The sequence below is a fragment of the Petromyzon marinus genome, chromosome 80, assembly GCF_048934315.1.
Source record: "Petromyzon marinus isolate PM22_M1 ecotype Great Lakes invasive population chromosome 80, UKy_Petmar_22M1.pri1.0, whole genome shotgun sequence".
NCBI lineage: Eukaryota > Metazoa > Chordata > Hyperoartia > Petromyzontiformes > Petromyzontidae > Petromyzon > Petromyzon marinus.
Window position 1 is genome coordinate 8,791,900 of NC_133746.1, and position 19,223 is coordinate 8,811,122.

Genomic DNA, 19,223 nt, shown 5'->3' on the forward strand with positions numbered 1-19,223 from the left:
TAGCGAGCAGCAGCAGCAGTAGCGCCTATGAAGACTCAGACTCTACCCGGTCCCCCCGTGTCTCCACCCCTCCCCCACCCGTGTCTCCCCCCTCCCCCCCCAGTGTCTCCCCCCCCCCCCAGTGTCTCCCCCCCCCCACCCGTGTCTCCACCCCTCCCCCCCCCCGCCAGTGTCTCCCCCCTCCCCCCCTAGTGTCTCCCTCCTCCTCCAGTCTCAGAGACACGGAGACACGTGGAGACACGGGGAGAGCAGAGAGACAGACGGAGACACACGGAGACACCAGGAGACACGGAGACACGGGGAGAGCAGAGAGACAGGCAGAGACACCAGGAGACACACTGAGACACGGGGAGAGCAGAGAGACAGACGGAGACACCAGGAGACACACTGAGACACGGGGAGAGCAGAGAGACAGGCAGAGACACCAGGAGACACACTGAGACACGGGGAGAGCAGAGAGACAGGCAGAGACACCAGGAGACACGGGGAGAGCAGAGAGACAGACGGAGACACCAGGAGACACACTGAGACACGGGGAGAGCAGAGAGACAGGCAGAGACACCAGGAGACACCAGGAGACACGGGGAGAGCAGAGAGACAGAAGGAGACACACGGAGACACCAGGATACACGGGGAGAGCAGAGAGACAGGCAGAGACACACGGAGACACACGGAGACACGGGGAGAGCAGAGAGACAGGCAGAGACACACGGAGACACCAGGAGACACGGGGAGAGCAGAGAGACAGACAGAGACAGACGGAGACACACGGAGACACACGGAGACACGGGGAGAGCAGAGAGACAGGCAGAGACACGCGTGTCTCCGTGTCCCCATGTCTCTGAACGCGTTCCGACGAGGAGTGGGGCTAGCTGTCGCGGAGACAGGCGGAGACACGGGGAGACACGGAGACACGGGGAGACACGGAGACACGGAGAGACACGGAGACACGGGGAGACACGGAGACACGGGGACACCCGTTCGCGTGGTGGCGCTTGGTCGAGCGTGCGTTGGAAAGACAGGTGAGACACGCAGAGACACGGTGAGACACGGGGAGACACGGTGAGACACGGTGAGAGAAGGTGAGACACGCAGAGACACGGTGAGACACGGTGAGACACGCGGAGACACGCGGAGACACGGGGAGACACGGGGAGACACGGGGAGACACGGTGAGACACGGTGAGACACGCAGAGACACGGTGAGACACGCGGAGACACGCGGAGACACGAGGAGACACGGGGAGACACGGGGAGACACGGTGAGACACGGGGAGACACGGGGAGACACGGTGAGACACGCGGAGACACGCGGAGACACGGGGAGACACGGTGAGACACGGGGAGACACGGTGAGACACGGTGAGACACGGGGAGACACGGTGAGACACGCGGAGACACGGTGAGACACGGTGAGACACGGGGAGACACGGTGAGACACGGTGAGACACGGTGAGACACGGTGAGACACGCGGAGACACGGTGAGACACGCGGAGACACGGTGAGACACGCAGAGACACGGGGAGACACGGTGAGACACGGTGAGACACGGTGAGACACGCGGAGACACGGGGAGACACGGTGAGACACGGGGAGACACGGTGAGACACGGTGAGACACGCGGAGACACGGGGAGACACGCGGAGACACGGTGAGGCACGGGGAGACACGGGGAGACACGGTGAGACACGGGGAGACACGGGGAGACACGCGGAGACACGGTGAGACACGGGGAGACACGGGGAGACACGGTGAGACACGCGGAGACACGGTGAGACACGCGGGGACACGGTGAGACAAGGTGAGACACGCAGAGACACGGTGAGACACGGGGAGACACGGGGAGACACGGTGAGACACGGGGAGACACGGGGAGACACGTGGAGACACGGGGAGACACGCGGAGACACGGTGAGACACGGTGAGACACGGTGAGACACGGGGAGACACGTGGAGACACGGGGAGACACGCGGAGACACGGTGAGACACGGGGAGACACGGGGAGACACGGTGAGACACGGGGAGACACGGTGAGACACGGTGAGACACGGGGAGACACGGTGAGACACGGTGAGACACGCGGAGACACGGTGAGACACGGTGAGACACGCAGAGACACGGTGAGACACGGTGAGACACGCAGAGACACGGTGAGACACGCAGAGACACGGTGAGACACGGGGAGACACGGGGAGACACGGTGAGACACGCGGAGACACGGGGAGACACGGGGAGACACGGTGAGACACGCAGAGACACGGTGAGACACGCGGAGACACGGTGAGACACGGGGAGACACGGTGAGACACGGGGAGACACGCAGAGACACGGTGAGACACGCAGAGACACGGTGAGACACGGGGAGACGCGGGGAGATACGGGGAGACACGGGGAGACACGGTGAGATACGCAGAGACACGGTGAGACACGGTGAGACACGGGGAGACACGGTGAGACACGGGGAGACACGGTGAGACACGCAGAGACACGGTGAGACACGGTGAGACGCGCAGAGACACGGTGAGACACGCGGAGACACGGTGAGACACGGGGAGACACGGGGAGACACGGTGAGGCACGGGGAGACACGGTGAGACACGGGGAGACACGGTGAGACAAGGTGAGACACGCAGAGACACGGTGAGACACGGGGAGACACGGGGAGATACGCAGAGACACGGTGAGACACGCGGAGACACGGTGAGACACGGTGAGACACGCAGAGACACGGTGAGACACGCGGAGACACGGTGAGACACGGGGAGACACGCAGAGACACGGTGAGACACGCAGAGACACGGTGAGACACGCGGAGACACGGTGACACACGGTGAGACACGCAGAGACACGGTGAGACACGCGGAGACACGGTGAGACACGCGGAGACACGGTGAGACAAGGTGAGACACGGGGAGCCAGGGAGACACGGGGAGACACGGGGAGACACGCGGAGACACGGGGAGACACGGGGAGCCTGGGAGAGACACGTGGAGACACGGGGAGACACGGGGAGACACGGAGGCACGGGGAGACACGCGGAGACACAGGGAGACAAGCAGAAACACCGGGAGATACGGGCAGACACGCGGAGACACGAAGACACGGAGAGATACGGGGAGAAACGGGGAGACACGGAGACATAGGGAGACACGGGGAGACACAGGGAGACACGGGAGACAAGCAGAGACACCGGGAGACACGGGCAGACACGGAGACACGAGGAGACACGCGGAGACACGCGGGGACACGTGGAGACAAGGGAAGACACAGGGCAGACACGGGGAGACACGGGGAGACACGGGGAGACACGGGAAGACACGGGGAGACACAGGGAGACAGGGGGAGACACGGGGAGACACGGGGAGACACAGGGAGACACGGGGAGACACGGAGAGACAGGGGGAGACACGGGAAGACACGGGGAGACACACGGGGAGACACGGGGAGACACACAGGGAGACACGGGGAGACACGGGGAGACACACGGGGAGACACGGGGAGACACGGGGAGACATGTGGAGACACGTGGAGACACGGGGAGACACACGGGGAGACACGGGGAGACACGGGGAGACACACGGGGAGACACGGGGAGACACGGGGAGACACGGGGAGACATGTGGAGACACGTGGAGACGCGTGGAGACACGGAGAGACACGGGGAGACACGGGGAGACACACACGGGCAGCAAGTCACGGGACAGACCCTGCAGGTGCCATGGGTCGACTGCTGTACCAGGATGGGTGCACACACACACAGACACACACAGACACACACACAGACACACACACAGACACACAGACACACACACAGACACACACAGACACACACACAGACACACAGACACACACAGACACACACACAGACACACACAGACACACACACACAGACACACAGACACACACACAGACAGACACACACAGACAGACACACAGACAGACACACACAGACAGACACACACACACAGACAGACACACACAGACAGACACAAAAAAGATCCCCATATAGCCTTAACACACCTGTATACACACACACCTGTTGACACACACACACCTGTACACACACACCTGTGCACACACCTACACACACACACCTGTACACACACCTTTATACACACCTGTACACACACCTATACACACACACGTGTACACACACACACACAGTGTACACACACACAGTGTACACACACACACACAGTGTACACACACACAGTGTACACACACACACACAGTGTACACACACACACACAGTGTACACACACACACACGTGTACACACACACACACACACGTGTACACACACACACGTGTACACACACACACACACGTGTACACACACACACACACGTGTACACACACACACACACGTGTACACACACACACACACACGTGTACACACACACACACACGTGTACACACACACGTGTACACACACAGTGTACACACACACACACGTGTACACACACACACAGTGTACACACACGTGTACACACACACACGTGTACACACACACGTGTACACACACACACGTGTACACACACACACGTGTACACACACAACGATAAAGATCCCCCGTATAGCCTTAACAGACTGTAGGGGCAAGTGCTGTTAGCGAGCACCTATGAAGGCCGGAACGGTACACGAGGGGGTGGGTGGCCAGCACCACGCCCGACCGCCTTTGTCTCCCTAGTGGCAATGTTTACTACACACCGCACCAGGTACTCATTTGAGGCTGAGTCGACCTAGGGGAGGCCCGGGACCGGTTCAGATAATCGTCACTGGTGTTGGCCGTGAGCGGGAATAGAACCCGGGTCGCCAGGTTCATAGCGCAGCGTAGCGCTAACCGCTACACTACCGCTCCCCACACACACACACACAGACACACACACATGTACACACACACACGCACACACAGACACACACACAGACACACACACATACACACACAGACACACACACACAGACACACACACAGACACACACACACAGACACACACACACAGACACACAGACACACACACACACAGACACACACACATACACAGACACAAACACACACAGACACACACACAGACACACAGACACACACAGACACACAGACACACACAGACACACACACACAGACACACAGACACACAGAGACACACACAGACACACACACAGACACACACAGACACACACACACAGACATACACACACACACACAGAGACCCCTCTCCCCGGCCGTCTTTGTATCTCCCCACCCCCAGCGATGATCGTCCGCTTCATCACCGGCCGCTTCATCGGAGACTACGACCCGACACTCGGTGAGACTCCACGTTACCGCGCCGGGACCAGGGCCATCCGTGCGGATCGTTAGAGAGCCGTCAACATCGTCACCATCAACATCATCAACATCAACATCATCACCATCAACATCGTCAACATCGTCATCGTCACCATCAACATCGTCACAATCAACATCGTCACCGTCAACATCGTCACAATCAACATCGTCGCCATCAACATCGTCACCGTCAATATCATCACCATCAACATCGTCAACATCGTCAACATCAACATCGTCACCATCAACATCGTCAACATCGTCATCGTCACCGTCAACATCGTCACCATCAACATCGTCACCATCAACATCGTCACCATCAACATCGTCACCATCAACATCGTCAACATCAACATCGTCACCAACAACATCGTCACCATCAACATCGTCACCATCAACATCGTCACCGTCAACATCGTCAACATCAACATCGTCACCATCAACATCGTCACCGTCAACATCGTCACCATCAACATCGTCACCATCACCATCGTCACCATCAACATCGTCACCATCAACATCGTCACCATCAACATCGTCACCATCAACATCGTCAACATCGTCACCATCACCATCAACATCGTCACCATCAACATCGTCACCATCAACGTCGTCACCATCAACATCGTCACCGTAAACATCGTCACCATCAACATCGTCAACGTCAACATCGTCACCATCAACATCGTCACCATCAACATCGTCACCATCAACATCATCACCGTCAACATCGTCACCATCAACATCGTCAACATCAACATCGTCAACATCAACATCGTCACCATCAACATCGTCACCATCAACATCGTCACCATCAACATCATCACCGTCAACATCGTCACCATCAACATCGTCACCATCATCATCAACATCGTCAACATCGTCACCGTCAACATCGTCACCATCATCACCATCAACATCGTCACCGTCAACATCGTCACCGTCAACATCGTCAACATCATCATCATCAACATCGTCACCATCAACATCATCATCATCAACATCGTCACCATCAACATCGTCACCATCAACATCGTCACCGTCAACATCGTCATCAACAACATCGTCATCACCATCAACATCGTTACCATCAACATCATCAACATCATCACCACCATCATCATCGATGTTGATGTTGTTGATGACGATGTTGATGTTGATGGTGACGATGTTGATGGCGATATTGATGATGACGATGTTGATGATGTTGATGGTGAAGATGTTGATGGTGATGTTGATGGTGATGGCGGCGATGTTGATGGTGACGATGTTGATGGTGATATTGTTGATGACGATGTTGATGGTGATGTTGATGATGACGATGTTGATGATATTTATGGTGACGATGTTGATGGCTATATTGATGATGACGATATTGATGATGTTGATGGTGACGATGTTGATGGTGATGTTGATGGTGATGTTGATGATGACGATGTTGATGATGTTGATGGTGACGATGTTGATGGTGATGTTGATGGTGATGTTGATGATGATGGTGGCGATGTTGATGGTGACGATGTTGATGGTGATGTTGATGGTGAAGATGTTGATGGTGATATTGTTGATGACGATGTTGATGGTGATGTTGATGATGACGATGTTGATGATGTTGATGGTGACGATGTTGATGGTGATATTGATGATGACGATGTTGATGATGTTGATGGTGACGAAGTTGATGGTGATGTTGATGACGACGATGTTGATGATGATGATGATGTTGACGATGTTGATGGCGATGTTGATGGTGACGATGTTGATGGTGATGATGTTGATGGTGATATTGATGATGACGATGTTGATGATGTTGATGGTGACGATGTTGATGGTGACGATGTTGATGGTGATGTTGATGACGACGATGTTGATGATGATGATGGTGACGATGTTGATGGCGATGATGATGGTGACGATGTTGATGGCGATGATGATGGTGACGATGTTGATGGCGATGTTGATGAAGACGATGTTGATGGTGATGTTGATGGTTGACGATGTTGATGGTGATATTGTTGTTGATGATGATGATGTTGTTGTTGATGGTGATGATGATGGTGATGTTGATAGTGACGTGTTGATGGTGATGTTGATGATGTTGATTGTTAAGATGTTGATGGCGATGTTGATGATGACGATGTTGATGGTGACGATGTTGATGGTGATGTTTTTTGTTGATCATGATGATGTTCTTGATGATCATGGTGATGTTGATGATGTTGTTGTTCATGGTGTTGTTGTTGTTATTGATGTTATTGATGATGTTGTGGATGTTGATGTTGTTGATGTTGTTGTTGATGATGATGTTGTCGATGTTGTTGTTGATGATGTTGTAGATGTTGTTTATGATGTTTATGTTGTTGTTGATATTATTGATGTTGTTGATGTTGTCGATGTTGTTGATGTTGTTGTTGTTCTAGAGACGGTCTATCGGCACACGACACTCGTGAACGGCGAACAAACTCAGTTCGAGATCCTCGACACGGCCAGAGAGGTGAGTGGTGAGTGAGTGGTGGGTGAGTGAGTGAGTGGGTGAGTGAGTGAGTGGGTGGGTGAGTGGGTGAGTGAGTGAGTGGGTGAGTGAGTGGTGGGTGGGTGAGTGAGTGGTGAGTGAGTGGGTGAGTGAGTGAGTGGGTGAGTGAGTGGGTGAGTGAGTGAGTGGGTGGGTGAGTGAGTGGTGAGTGAGTGAGTGGGTGAGTGAGTGGTGGGTGGGTGAGTGAGTGGTGAGTGAGTGGGTGAGTGAGTGAGTGGGTGAGTGAGTGGGTGAGTGAGTGAGTGAGTGGGTGAGTGGGAGAGTGAGTGGTGAGTGAGTGGGTGAGTGAGTGGGTGAGTGAGTGGGTGAATGAGTTAGTGAGTGGTGACTGAGTGAGTGGGTGAGTGAGTGAGTGGGTGAGTGAGTGGGTGAGTGAGTGAGTAGTGACTGAGTGAGTGGGTGAGTGGGTGGGTGAGTGGGTGGGTGAGTGGGTGAGTGAGTGGTGAGTGAGTGAGTGGGTGAGTGAGTGGGTGATGGGTCAGTGAGTAGGTGAGTGAGTGAGTGGATGAGTGAGTGGGTGAGTGAGTGGGTGATGGGTGAGTGAGTGAGTGGATGAGTGAGTGGGTGAGTGAGTGGGTGAGTGAGTGGGTGAGTGAGTGAGTGTGTGGGTGAGTGAGTGAGTGGGTGAGTGGGTGAGTGAGTGGGTGAGTGAGTTGGTGAGTGCGTGGGTGATGGTGAGTGAGTGGATGAGTGAGTGAGTTGGTGAGTGGGTGAGTGAATGAGTGGGCAAATGCTGTTAGTAGCGAGTAGCAGCAGCACCTATACACGGACAAAGATCCCCCGTGTAGCCTCTAGCAGGGCTGTAGGGGCAAGTGCTGTTAGTAGCGAGTAGCAGCAGCACCTATACACAGACAAAGATCCCCCGTGTAGCCTCTAGCAGGGCTGTAGGGGCAAGTGCTGTGAGTAGCGAGTAGCAGCAGCACCTTTACACAGACAAAGATCCCCCAGGTAGCCTCTAGCAGGGCTGTAGGGGCAAGTGCTGTTAGCGAGCACCACCAATGCAGGCTACCGGCACCGTGGCACACGAGGGGGTGGGTGGCCAGCACCACGCCCGGCCGCCTTTGTCTCCCCAGTGGCGATATTTACTACACACAGCACCAGGAGTGATACCAGTAGCCAACCAACGCTGGGCCTCCTCCCCTAGGTCAACTCAACCTTAAATGATGTTCACTACCTCGCCTGGTCTACAGGAGGTCTGTTTCTCTCTCTCATCATCATCACAGTGGCTATGAGATGTTGACTACCTCGCCTGGTCTACAGGAGGTCTGTGTCTCTCTCTCATCATCATCATCACAGTGGCTATGAGATGTTGACTACTTCGCCTGGTCTACAGGAGGTCTGTGTCTCTCTCTCATAATCATCACAGTGGCTCTCAGATGTTGACTACCTCGCCTGGTCTACAGGAGGTCTGTGTCTCTCTCTCTCATCATCATCATCACAGTGGCTATGAGATGTTGACTACTTCGCCTAGTCTACAGGAGGTCTGTGTCTCTCTCTCATCATCATCATCATCACAGTGGCTCTGAGAAGTTGACTACCTCGCCTGGTATACAGGAGGTCTGTTTCTCTCTCTCATCATCATCATCGTCATCACAGTGGCTATGAGATGTTGATTACCTCGCCTGGTCTACAGGAGGTCTGTGTCTCTTTCTCATCATCATCATCATCACAGTGGCTATGAGATGTTGACTACCTCGCTTGGTCTACAGGACATCTGTGTCTCTCTCTCATCATCATCATCACAGTGGCTATGAGATGTTGACTACCTCGCCTGGTCTGCAGGAGGTCTGTGTCTCTCATCATCAGCACAGTGGCTATGAGATGTTGACTACGTCGCCTGGTCTACAGGAGGTCTGTGTCTCTCTCTCATCATCATTATCACAGTGGTTATGAGATGTTGACTACCTCGCCTGGTGTACAGGAGGTTTGTGTTTCTCTCTCAACATCATCACAGTGGCTATGAGATGTTGACTACCTCGCCTGGTCTACAGGAGGTCTGTGTCTCTCTCTCATCATCATCATCACAGTGGCTGATATGTTGACTACCTCGCCTGGTGTACAGGAGGTCTGTGTCTCTCTCTCATCATCATCATCACAGTGGCTGATATGTTGACTACCTCGAATGGTCTACAGGAGGTCTGTGTCTCTCTCTCATCATCATCATCAGCGCAGTGGCTATGAGATGTTGACTACCTCGCCTGGTCTACAGGAGGTCTGTGTCTCTTTCTCATCATCATCATCACAGTGGCTATGAGATGTTGACTACCTCGCTTGGTCTACAGGACATCTGTGTCTCTCTCTCATCATCATCATCACAGTGGCTATGAGATGTTGACTACCTCGCCTGGTCTGCAGGAGGTCTGAGTCTCTCATCATCAGCACAGTGGCTATGAGATGTTGACTACGTCGCCTGGTCTACAGGAGGTCTGTGTCTCTCTCTCATCATCATTATCACAGTGGTTATGAGATGTTGACTACCTCGCCTGGTGTACAGGAGGTTTGTGTTTCTCTCTCAACATCATCACAGTGGCTATGAGATGTTGACTACCTCGCCTGGTCTACAGGAGGTCTGTGTCTCTCTCTCATCATCATCATCACAGTGGCTGATATGTTGACTACCTCGCCTGGTGTACAGGAGGTCTGTGTCTCTCTCTCATCATCATCATCACAGTGGCTGATATGTTGACTACCTCGAATGGTCTACAGGAGGTCTGTGTCTCTCTCTCATCATCATCATCAGCGCAGTGGCTATGAGATGTTGACTACCTCGCCTGGTCTACAGGAGGTCTGTGTCTCTCTCTCATCATCATCATCATCACAGTGGCTATGAGATGTTGACTACCTCGCCTGGTGTACAGGAGGTATGTGTCTCTCATCATCATCATCATAGTGGCTATGAGATGTTAACTACCTCGCCTGGTATACATGAGGTCTGTGTCTCTTTCTCATCATCATCATCACAGTGGATATGAGATGTTGACTACCTCGCCTGGTCTACAGGACATCTGTGTCTCTCTCTCATCATCATCATCATAGTGGCTATGAGATGTTGACTATCTCGCCTGGTCTGCAGGAGGTCTGTGTCTCTCATCATCATCATCATCACAGTGGCTATGAGATGTTGACTACCTCGCCTGGTCTACAGGAGGTCTGTGTCTCTCTCTCATCATCATAATCACAGTGGTTATGAGATGTTGACTACCTCGCCTGGTGTACAGGAGGTCTGTCTCTCTCTCATCATCATCATCACAGTGGCTATGAGATGTTGACTACCTCGCCTTGTCTACAGGAGGTCTGTGTTTCTGTCATCATCATCATCACAGTGGCTATGAGATGTTGACTACCTCGCCTGATATACTGGAGGTCTGTGTCTCTCTCTCATCATCATCACAGTGGCTATGAGATGTTAACTACCTCGAATGGTCTACAGGAGGTCTGTGTCTCTCTCTCTCATCATCATCATCACAGTGGCTATGAGATGTTAACTACCTCGCCTGGTCTACAGGAGGTCTGTATCTCTCTCTCAACATCATCACAGTGGCTATGAGATGTTGACTACCTCGCCAGGGCTAAAGGAGGTCTTTGTCTCTCTCTCATCATCATCACGGTGGCTATGAGATGTTGACTACCTCGCCTGGGTTACAGGAGGTCTGTGTCTCTCTCTTATCATCATCATCACGGTGGCTAGGAGATGTTGACTACCTCGCCTGATCTACAGGAGGTCTGCGTCTCTCTCATCATCATCATCCCAGTGACTATGAGATGTTGACTACCTCGCCTGGGCTACAGGAGGTCTGTGTCTCTCATCATCATCATCATCATAGTGGCTATGAGATGTTAACTACCTCGCCTGGTATACAGGAGGTCTGTGTCTCTCTCTCATCATCATCACCATCACAGTGGCTATGAGATGTTGACTACCTCGCCAGGTATACAGGAGGTCTGTGTCTCTCTCTCATCATCATCATCACAGTGGCTGAGATGTTGACTACCTCGCCCGGTGAACAGGAGAACTGTGTCTCTCTCTCATCATCATCATCACAGTGGCTGAGATGTTGACTACCTCGCCTAGTGTACAGGAGGTCTGTGTCTCTCTCTCATCATCATCATCAGCGCAGTGGCTATGAGATGTTGACTACCTCGCCTGGTCTACAGGAGGTCTGTGTCTCTCTCATCATCATCATCACAGTGGCTATGAGATGTTGACTACCTCGCCAGGTTTACAGGAGGTCTGTGTCTCTCATCATCATCATCATCACAGTGGCTATGAGATGTTACTACCTCGCCTGGTATACAGGAGGTCTGTGTCTCTTTCTCATCATCATCACAGTGGCTATGAGATGTTGACTGCCTCGCCTGATATACTGGAGGTCTGTGTCTCTCTCTCATCATCATCATCATCATCACAGTGGTTATGAGATGTTGACTACCTCGCCTTGTCTACAGGAGGTCTGTGTTTCTCTCTCAACATCATCACAGTGGCTATGAGATGTTGACTACCTCGCCTGGTCTACAGGAGGTCTGTGTCTCTCTCTCTACATCATCACAGTGGCTATGAGATGTTGACTACCTCGCCTGGTCTACAGGAGGTCTGTGTCTCTCTCTCATCATCATCATCACAGTGGCTATGAGATGTTGACTACCTCGCCTGGTCTACAGGAGGTCTGCTTTTCTCTCTCATCATCATCATCGTCATCACAGTGGCTATGAGATGTTAACTACCTCGAATGGTCTACAGGAGGTCTGTGTCTCTCTCTCATCATCATCATCACAGTGGCTATGAGATGTTGACTACCTCGAATGGTCTACAGGAGGTCTGTGTCTCTCTCTCATCATCATCATCACAGTGGCTATGAGATGTTGACTACGTCGCCTGGTATACAGGAGGTCTGTGTCTCTCTCTCATCATCATCATCATCACAGTGGTTATGAGATGTTGACTACCTCGCCTGGTGTACAGGAGGTCTGTGTTTCTCTCTCAACATCATCACAGTGGCTATGAGATGTTGACTACCTCGCCTGGTCTACAGGAGGTCTGTGTCTCTCATCATCATCACAGTGGCTGAGATGTTGACTACCTCGCCTGGTATACAGGAGGTCTGTGACTCTCTCTCATCATCATCACAGTGGATATGAGATGTTGACTACCTCGCCTGGTCTACAGAAGGTCTGTTTTTCTCTCTCTCATCATCATCATCACAGTGGCTATGAGATGTTAACTACCTCGAATGGTCTACAGGATGTCTGTGTTTCTCTCTCAACATCATCACAGTGGCTATGAGATGTTGACTACCTCGCCTGGGCTACAGGAGGTCTTTGTCTCTCTCTTATCATCATCATCATCATCACGGTGGCTATGAGATGTTGACTACCTCGCCTGGGATACAGGAGGTCTGTGTCTCTCTCTCATCATCATCATCACAGTGGCTGATATGTTGACTACCTCGCCTGGTGTACAGGAGGTCTGTGTCTCTCTCATCATCATCACAGTGGCTATGAGATGTTGACTACCTCGCCGGTATACAGGAGGTCTGTGTCTCTCTCTCATCATCATCATAGTGGCTGATATGTTGACTACCTCGAATGGTCTACAGGAGGTCTGTGTCTCTCTCTCATCATCATCATCAGCGCAGTGGCTATGAGATGTTGACTACCTCGCCTGGTGTACAGGAGGTCTGTGTCTCTCTCTCATCATCATCATCACAGTGACTATGAGATGTTGACTACCTCGCCTGGTATACAGGAGGTATGTGTCTCTCATCATCATCATCACAGTGGCTATGAGATGTTAACTACCTCGCCTGGTATACAGGAGGTCTGTGTCTCTTTCTCATCATCATCATCACAGTGGCTATGAGATGTTGACTACCTCGCCTGGTCTACAGGACATCTGTGTCTCTCTCTCATCATCATCATCACAGTGGCTATGAGATGTTGACTACCTCGCCTGGTCTGCAGGAGGTCTGTGTCTCTCATCATCATCATCACAGTGGCTATGAGATGTTGACTACCTCGCCTGGTCTACAGGAGGTCTGTGTCTCTCTCTCATCATCACAGTGGTTATGAGATGTTGACTACCTCGCCTGGTCTACAGGAGGTCTGTGTCTCTGTCATCATCATCATCATCATCACAGTGGCTATGAGATGTTGACTACCTCGCCTGATATACTGGAGGTCTGTGTCTCTCTCTCATCATCATCATCATCACAGTGGCTATGAGATGTTAACTACCTCGAATTGTCTACAGGAGGTCTGTGTCTCTCTCTCTCTCTCTCATCATCATCATCACAGTGGCTATGAGATGTTAACTACCTCGCCTGGTCTACAGGAGGTCTGTGTCTCTCTCTCATCACCATCACGGTGTCTAGGAGATGTTGACCACCTCGCTTGGTCTACAAGAGGTCTGTGTCTCTCTCTCAACATCATCACAGTGGCTATGAGATGTTGACTACCTCGCCAGGGCTAAAGGAGGTCTGTGTCTCTCTCTCATCATCATCACGGTGTCTAGGAGATGTTGACCACCTCGCTTGGTCTACAGGAGGTATGTGTCTCTCTCATCATCATCATCACGGTGGCTATGAGATGTTGACTACCTCGCCTGGTCTACAGGAGGTCTGTGTCTCTCTCTCATCATCATCACGGTGGCTATGAGATGTTGACTACCTCGCCTGGGTTACAGGAGGTCTGTGTCTCTCTCTTATCATCATCACGGTGGCTAGGAGATGTTGACTACCTCGCCTGATCTACAGGAGGTCTGCGTCTCTCTCATCATCATCATCCCAGTGACTATGAGATGTTGACTACCTCGCCTGGTCTACAGGAGGTCTGTGTCTCTCATCATCATCATTATCACAGTGGCTATGAGATGTTAACTACCTCGCCTGGTATACAGGAGGTCTGTGTCTCTCTCTCATCATCATCACAGTGGCTATGAGATGTTGACTACCTCACCAGGTATACAGGAGGTCTGTGTATCTCTCTCATCATCATCATCACAGTGGCTGAGATGTTGACTACCTCGCCCGGTGTACAGGAGGTCTGTGTCTCTCTCTCATCATCATCATCACAGTGGCTGAGATGTTGACTACCTCGCCTAGTGTACAGGAGGTCTGTGTCTCTCTCTCATCATCATCATCAGCGCAGTGGCTATGAGATGTTGACTACCTCGCCTGGTCTACAGGAGGTCTGTTTCTCTCTCATCATCATCATCACAGTGGCTATGAGATGTTGACTACCTCGCCAGGTTTACAGGAGGTCTGTGTCTCTCATCATCATCATCACAGTGGCTATGAGATGTTACTACCTCGCCTGGTCTACAGGAGGTCTGTGTCTCTTTCTCATCATCATCATCACAGTGGCTATGAGATGTTGACTACCTCGCCTGATATACTGGAGGTCTGTGTCTCTCTCTCATCATCATCATCACAGTGGCTATGAGATGTTGACTACCTCGCCTGGTCTACAGGAGGTCTGCTTTTCTCTCTCATCATCATCATCATCACAGTGGCTATGAGATGTTAACTACCTCGGATGGTCTACAGGAGGTCTGTGTCTCTCAACATCATCACAGTGGCTATGAGATGTTGACTCCCTCGCCTGATATACTGGAGGTCTGTGTCTCTCTCTCATCATCATCATCATCACGGTGGCTATGAGATGTTGACTACCTCGCCTGGGTTACAGGAGGTCTGTGTCTCTCTCTTATCATCATCATCACGGTGGCTAGGAGATGTTGACTACCTCGCCTGGTATACAGGAGGTCTGCGTCTCTCTCATCATCATCATCCCAGTGGCTATGAGATGTTGACTACCTCGCCTGGACTACAGGAGGTCTGTGTCTCTCTCTCATCATCATCATCACAGTGGCTATGAGATGTTGACTACCACGCCTGGTGTACAGGAGGTCTGTGTCTCTCTCTCATCATCATCATCACAGTGGCTATGAGATGTTGACTACCTCGCCTGGTATACAGGAGGTCTGTGTCTCTCTCTCATCATCAGCATCATCACAGTGGCTATGAGATGTTGACTACCTCGCCTGGTATACAGGAGGTCTGTGTCTCTCATCATCATCATCATCATCAAAGTGGCTATGAGATGTTAACTACCTCGCCTGCTCTACAGGAGGTCTGTGTCTCTCTCTCATCATCATCATCATCACGGTGGCTATGAGATGTTGACTACCTCGTCTGGTGTACAGGAGGTCTGTGTCTCTCTCTCATCATCATCATCATCACGGTGGCTATGAGATGTTGACTACCTCGTCTGGTGTACAGGAGGTGTGTTTCTCTCTCTCATCATCATCATCATCACAGTGGCTATGAGATGTTGACTACCTCGCCTGGTATACAGGAGGTCTGTGTCTCTTTCTCATCATCATCACATTGGCTATGAGATGTTGACTACCTCGCCTGGTCTACAGGATGTCTGTGTCTCTCTCTCATCATCATCACAGTGGCTATGAGATGTTGACTACCTCGCCTGGTATACAGGAGGTCTGTGTCTCTCTCTCATCATCATCACGGTGGCTATGAGATGTTGACTACCTCGCCTGGTATACAGGAGGTCTGTGTCTCTCCCTCATCATCATCACAGTGGCTATGAGATGTTGACTACCTCGCGTGGTATACAGGAGGTCTGTGTCTCTCTCTCATCATCATCACGGTGGCTATGAGATGTTGACTACCTCGCCTGGTCTACAGTAGGTCTGTGTCTCTCTCTCATCATCAACATCACAGTGGCTATGAGATGTTGACTACCTCGCCTGCTCTACAGGAGGTCTGTGTCTCTCTCTCATCATCATCACAGTGGCTGAGATGTTGACTACCTCGCCTGCTCTACAGGAGGTCTGTGTGTCGCCTTCCACAATGAGAATCTCCATCACGCCGCCTCTCAGAGCTGCCTCACTGCTACTCATACATCACCATCACGTGGACGTGATGGTGATGATGGTGGTGATGATGGTGGTGATGATGGTGATGATGGTGAAGATGATGGTGAAGATGATGGTGAAGATGATGATGGTGATGATGATGGTGGTGATGATGATGGTGATGATGATGGTGAAGATGATGATGGTGGTGATGATGGTGATGATGATGATGGCGATGATGGTGATGATCGTGATAGCCCACGTGCGTGAGCAAGTGGGCTAACTTTGATACGTGGCCCCGCCCTCCCTGTGACGTCACAGGGCTATGACGAGTCCATGGTGCGTGAGCACGTGGGCTAACTGTGACATGTGGCCCCGCCCCCCCCCCGTGACGTCACAGGGCGATGACGAGTCCCTGGTGCGTGAGCACGTGGGCTGTGACACGTGGCCCTGCCCCCCCGTGACGTCACAGGGCGGTGACCAGTCCCTGGTGCTTGGTGAGCACGTGGGCTAACTGTGACGCGTGGCCCCGCCCCCCCCGTGACGTCACAGGGCGGTGACCAGTCCCTGGTGCTTGGTGAGCACGTGGGCTAACTGTGACGCGTGGCCCCGCCCACCCCCCCCGTGACGTCACAGGGCGATGACGAGGCCCTGGTGCGTGAGCACGTGGCGTGGGGCCACGCCTTCCTCATCGCCTACTCGGTGACCGACCGCCAGAGCTTCCTGGCCGTGCCGCGCCTCCACCAGCTGGTGGTGCAGCAGAGGCGGCGACAACTTCAACAACAACATCAACAACAACAACATCAACAACATCACGGCCACCACCACCGCCGCTGTCGCCACGGCGACGACGATAGCCACGCGGCGGGGGGTGGCGATAGCGGCGGCGATGGCGGCGATGAGAGGCACGGAGGTGGTGGTGGTGGTGGCGGAGGGGGTGGAGACGCGCGAGGTGACGGAGTCAGCCACCACCGCCGCCGCCACCACCACCACGCCACCACCGCCTCCGCCGCCTCCGCCGAGCAACCATCAACCAAAGACCCGGGCAGTGGCGGCGACGTTGGCGGCCCGCCGGTGGACGAGGCGGTGATGGTGGTGGCCACCAAGAAGGAGGCCCCGGGGGTCGGGGGCCTCCGCGAGGTGTCGGCCGAGGAGGGCCGGGCGCTGGCCGCGTCTCTGGGCTGCGGCTTCCGCGAGATCTCGGCGCAGGACAGCCGCGCCGAGGCGTGCGAGGTCTTCCAGCACCTCGCCGCCTCCGTCAGGGCGCTCCGGAGGGGCGCACCGGCGGGGCGGACCGCGGCACGGGGGGGCGGAGCGGGAAGTGGAGGAGGAGGCGGAGCAGGAGGCGGAGGAGGTGGAGCAGGAGGCAGAGGAGGTGGAGCAGGAGGCAGAGGAGGTGGAGCAGGAAGTGGAGGAGGAAGCGGAGGAGGCGGAGCAGGAGGTGGAGGAGGAAGTGGAGCAGGAAGCGGAGGAGGCGGAGCGGGAAGTGGAGAGGCGGAGGCCCCGGGGAAGACGGCCATCCCGGCTGTCGGGGGGAAGAGCGGGAGATGCGGCGGTGGCGGTGGTGGTGGTAGTGGTAGCGCCGGTGGTGGCGGTGGTAGTAGTGGTGGAGGTGGTGGTGGTGGTGGTGGTGGAGGTGGTGGTGGTGGTGGTGCACGTGCCGCGGGTGTGTCTGGGCTACAGGCGGTGCGTTGCTGCCTGCGTGAGCTGTTGGAGCTGCACGGGAAAGTGCGGAGCCGGGCCCGGCGTGGTAGGGGCGGCGGCACGGGGGGTGGTGGTGGTGGTGAAGGTGGTGGTGATGGTGGTGGTGATGGTGGTGGGGGTGGTGGTGATGGTAGGGGTGGTGGTGATGGTGGTGGTGGGGGTGGTGGTGGGGGTGGTCACGCCTGATGGGGGTGGCGGTGGTGGCGGGGGTGGTGATGGTGGTGGTGGTGATAGTGGTGATGGTGGTGGTAGGGGTGTTGGTGGTGGTGATAGTGGTGATGGTGGTAGGGGTGTTGGTGGTAGGGGTGATGGTGGTAGGGGTGGTGGTGGTGGTGGTTGTGACCGGGAATCGAACTCGGATCGTGGCCGGGTTCGTAACGCAGCGCTAACCGCTGCACCACCGCTCCCCACTACTGGCCAACACCGCCACCAGCAACCACCACCAGTGTAGCTGAATGACATCGTACAACCACACGCACAACCACACACACAACCACACACACAACCACACACACAACCACACACACAACCACACATACAACCACACAACCGCCATTCGCCACTTGTGCCAGGCCATGTGCACCTTGAGGCCACGTGAAGTGTCGAATGCCCGCGGGCAGGAGGTCACGGGGCAGACCCAGGTGCCACGGGTCGACTGACTGAGATGACTGGCTGATGCACCACCTGTGCCCCCTACTGTGCCAACCTGCTTGCTTTAGCCACCCGGCGCTCCGCTCGTTGTTGTGAGCGTCGCTCCTCCGCCCTCCGTTGTTGTTGGAGGGCGACT

General features: G+C 53.8%; 1 long non-coding RNA gene across 1 annotated transcript; it reads left to right on the forward strand.

Moving 5' to 3' along the window:
- The first annotated feature begins 226 nt into the window (after positions 1-226).
- On the forward strand, positions 227-7,912 carry LOC116937790 (uncharacterized). The gene is made up of 3 exons (XR_012931174.1): positions 227-1,022; positions 5,251-5,307; positions 7,748-7,912. It is a non-coding gene; the product is annotated as an uncharacterized LOC116937790 (long non-coding RNA).
- The last annotated feature ends 11,311 nt before the right edge of the window (positions 7,913-19,223 follow it).